At 35.0% G+C, this 4,890-nt stretch overlaps 1 pseudogene; it reads left to right on the top strand.

Moving 5' to 3' along the window:
• The first annotated feature begins 3,989 nt into the window (after positions 1 to 3,989).
• On the top strand, positions 3,990 to 4,367 carry LOC149224576 (uncharacterized protein At2g27730, mitochondrial pseudogene; annotated as a pseudogene).
• The last annotated feature ends 523 nt before the right edge of the window (positions 4,368 to 4,890 follow it).

Below are 4,890 nucleotides of genomic sequence, written 5' to 3' on the forward strand. Positions count from 1 at the left end.
TGATATAATAGTCTAATGGAGAAGGAGGTGATCATTCTGGTTATATTTCATAAGTTCTTTCAGTCATTTATCCTCTGTCTTGTATCCTAGACTTGTAGGTTGCATTGACGCGAAGTGTTTGACATAATGTCAGTCCCGGTTGGGGATGCTCAAGGTTGTAAAAAGTTTTGGGAAGAGGCCAGGATTCTGGGCTAGAAAAGTGGCTCAAATCTCGAGGCTGATAGGACAGGTCTGCTGAGAGAAGTCCACAGTCACTGGGACAAAGGCCTGTGAGAGAGACTTTGAGTTGTTGGTCACTGTCTTACTTATAACATGAGAGAAAGTTTGGATTAAAAGGCTTAAAACATCAGTGGGACCTAGGGACAGGATGTCCAAGTGGCTGACATGTCTCCTGGTGGTGTAATTTCTAATGTGGATGGGTTTTTTTGATGAGTTCTGTCGATTCCATTTCCTTAAGGTCACCAAGGAGATTGAATCCCTTATAGTAACCTCTCTCATCACATGTTTACCTAACAGGTTGGTTGCTTGGGTGGACTTGGGAAGAGGGTGTGTTATATTATATATAGACTTCATGCTCCGCATGGCCTTGCCTCCTAAGAGTTGAGGGCTTCACTTCTTCATGGCTATGGCCCCGGTTCGCTGCATTTCTTAGAATAGTGGCTCGTAGCAGTTCACGAATTCTCAATGGCAAAGAGCAGAATGAGCCATTAATGATAAGAGCTGAGCCATCATATCCTATGGCACTCATTAGCAAACATAACCTGCTTGCCAATGACCCCCAAATTGCCCCTAAATATCTAACCAATTAGGCACAAGCCATTACACACTTTGAAGTTATGCAAAGGATACTTGGGGATACAGTCTGCAATTCATGTAATTACTTGGCATGGTGGTCTGTCAGCAACCCTTGCTTGGTTAGTGACTCATGGCCTCTCCCTGGACCGCAACAAATGCTCCTTCACTAATCGATGGCTTACAATTTATCGCAGGGTTGAGGCCCATGATCCCTCATTGGATGTTGGCTCATGGTCAATCCCAAATCATATTATGGTTTCATATAAGGTCTTTTCTTAATAATGGATAATGCCCACCATTTTTTTTATATTGTTGGCTCTACAGAACGGAGCCAACATTTTTGTCATCCTTGACACAATACCTTTGACACTAGTCAATCATTTATTTTTTATGGATATGCTTGTCAAGAAAAACATTTGTAATTTGAAGCATCTTAATTTTCGTTATTGTGTTGGTTTCCCAACAAGGTGACCCATAACACAAAGTCAAACTCTTTGTACTATTTTGCAATAGTAATATAAAGTAGAGCCTTAAACAAAACAAAAAATATATATGTTTTAAAATATCATGGTTATAAACATAAATTATTATTATTATTATTTAAATTCCTTGATATGTATTATTGTCTAGTCAATTTAACGTCTTAAATTGCTCTACATAAATTATCAATCCGGGTATCGTAAACTGATGAAGTGTGGTGCACCATATGTGCTTAGTTAACCTTTTTCTTACTTCGTTGTTTTATAGTTTTTGTTTTGTTTTGGGGTTTTGTTCTTGTTGATCTCCTAAATTGTCTAATGCAAATGGAAATCCTATTCTAAGGTCTTAAGAATACTTTTAAAGGTCAAGTATGGATGTAGATTTCAAGACAAGGTCTATGTCCCTAATGGTAACTTCCAAAACTTAGCACTTCAAAAGATCTTAAAACATGTTATTGATGGAATTAGTACTTAAACAAAAGTGTAAGTATGCAGCTACTTTAATCAAGCAAAAGATGAAATATTGATCATGAAATCACTGTCTCTGCTGCTTGTCTAAATACGGAAATAAAAGTTAAGCTATTGCACTCAAACAAATCAAAAACTGCAAACCAATAAAAAGTAAAATCAAATCACATCATTCATAGTCTGATTCCTCGCCAGGTAGTCTAAGCTATGGCTTTCGGAGATAATCATCAATAACATGAGCAATCTGATATCTAATTGCAGAAAAGTAAAACTAAAATCAGATCACATCAATTCATAGTCTGACCCCTCGCCAGTTAGTCTCGCTATGGCTTTCGGAGGTAATCATCAACAACTTGAGCAATCTGATATCTAATTGCAGAAAAGTAAACTTAAAATCAAATCACATCAATTCATAGTCTGACCCCTCGCTAGTTAGTCTCGCTATGGCTTTCGGAGGTAATCATCAACAACTTGAGCAATTTGATATCTAAACTAACTAACAAAGCAAATGAATAAGACTGAAATCAAAGCATAACTGAAATTGAAAAGCTAAAAAAAAACAAAGTCAACAGAGAGGTAAATCTCATGTCACTAGTTGATGCAAAAACATATAAAGAAAAATTAATCTACAATCAACCCGTTGAACACACTTACATGAATTAAAATTGCATGAATGGAAAATCTAAACTATCAAACTTGAAAGCAATTAAATGACATAATGAAATCAAAGCAAAATTACAAAATGAAATCTACTCTACCTTACATTCTAATATTCTCCATGACATCTACTTCACATCTCCTTCCATGTTGAGAACATCAAAGCTTTATTCAAATTCTTCAAAATTACAAAGTACAACAAAGATCTCCAAAGCTTTCCAAAGCCATCTCACAAGCTAACAAGCTTAAGAACTAACAAGCTAAAACTTTTGAACTCCCAAGCTAAAAGACTAACAAATAAAGGAGAGAGATCTCCTATTTATACAAAAAGATGAGAAGTCATCTCATTAATGAGAGTCCATGAATCTCTCCCTCTACCTCTAGAGTCCTAATCAAAATAGGAACTAATAAGACACATGTCTTCTTAGAGTTACAATATAATTAGGAGATGTGACACATATCCTCATGATCCCATGATTCTTTCCACTCAAACTCGAATTTGGCCTTAGAGTGCCACATGAGGGTCTTCTAGAAGCCTCCTTTCAACCTACACATGTCAACAATCTCAACTCATTTGTTAGGTATAAGCATATGCACATTATTTTGTAATTTTTAACCACAAATTCACTTAAAAGGCTTGGAATTAATAAAGATTGGAAAAACATAATGTGGCCCAATGATAATGAAAGTGGGATGAATGTGGTGACATAGTAGTGAAATGGAGGTGATATAATGGATATAAGAGTGAAAGTGTAATGGAAATGAATGACATTTTCAAGACTCAACAATTATCATAATCTTTTTCTTTTTTTTTAAAGAAAAACAAATTTACAATACATTAAATATAATTAAGTTATTATTATTACTTTTTATCTTTAATAATTTATTATTTAAGTCGACATTGAATTTTTATTTGTATTTTTAAATTTAATAATTTAACATTAATATTTGTTAGAATGTAAAACTCTTCTTAACATGAGCAAAAAAGTAATTATAAAGCTCTTATTAGTCCGTGCCAAGGCAAGACCCTAGAAATCATCTTTTGACTACTAATTAATTGAGCTTTGCTTTCACCAATATATTTTCTAATGTTTAAGCTTATAAAATATATATTTATTTTTTGACATGATTAAAAAAACCAATTTGTAATTGTCCCATTGGTTCATATTTTGAATGTCTTATTTCCGCCTTCATGACATGTGAAATGGAACATAATGAAATAATCGTTATTTTAGCCCAATTCTATGCCATAGCCGAGATTTGTTCCATTGCATTTTTCCAAGGGTATGGGAACTTCATTAATGTAATTTTTTTTCAGTTCTTGTAACCAAATCTTGGACGTTTCAATATTATTTAATAATCATTTTATTGAAAAATCTTTAACTAGTTACAGTTAGATTACATTTAACTAGTTACACGTCGGGCATCCATAGTAGTAATGTTGCATATAGTCATAGTCTTCGTGGTAAACAAATCAAAATTTAGCATTTGCAAGCATAGGAAAAGCAATTGAGGCTCAAGCTGCAAGCCTACTTTATTCCTTCTACCTTCCAGGACACTAGTTGTAAGACAACCTTGATTTTGTTCAAAATGGCACCGACGTTGAGTTCTGCATTATAGAGGATGGGGATGGGATCGAGGCATTTTTTCTTGAAGGGGCTTAGTCAAGGCTCCAAAAAGATTCTTGATGAGGAGGAAAAAGTGACCGCGAATGTCTATATCAAGAAAATGGAGCAAGAGAAGCTAGACAAACTTGCACGTAAGGGTGTGAAGCCTGAGGAACATAAGATAAGCCCGGGTAGTACACAAGCGGGACAATCTACACATGGAGGACAATCTACAAGCTCAGAAAAGGTATCAACATATTCAACAAAGAATGTTGCAATTCTGGCAGGAGTGGTTGTTGTAGTTGCCGGTGCCTGGTGGTATGTTAAAGCAAGTTCCAAAAAAGTAGAACAACATGACTAAATATTCATTACAAGAATCTTTTTCATCACAAAAAGTGAAGTAAGTTTTTGCAACATCAAAATTTCAATAAATAACCTACAGTATGATTCATAAGACCTTTATTCAATTTGCCATAATTTTGGTTAGTAGATTGTGAAAGATACAATTTAGCATGATCCCTACAGAGTGTTGTGAAATATATTGTGAGATAGGAACATTTTTCTTTTTGAAGTTGAAATACGCAAGCTATTCTTGTATTGGAAAACAAGTGAACATCATCTACCTTGATGTCTGTCACTAGAATTTTTTGTACTCTAGGACTTTTAAGCTTTTGAGAAGCATGGGAAAAGCAGTGGTGGGGGGAATCGAATGAGCAATATGTTGAATTCTTTTTCCATAATGGAATTGTTCAAGATAATGTCCAAGAGGTCGGTTGCCAATGCGGTTGGATAGGAGGAAGGTTGCCGATGCGGTTGGATAGGAGGAAGTTATGCACCGCCTACGTTTGTTGCATAATTATTGGTTGTAGTGACGCTTAATAATG

The sequence above is a fragment of the Pinus tabuliformis genome, chromosome Q (assembly GCF_031772625.1).
Source record: "Pinus tabuliformis cultivar Carrire ecotype Pingquan chromosome Q, CPIR1, whole genome shotgun sequence".
In the NCBI taxonomy this organism is placed as follows: domain Eukaryota; kingdom Viridiplantae; phylum Streptophyta; class Pinopsida; order Pinales; family Pinaceae; genus Pinus; species Pinus tabuliformis.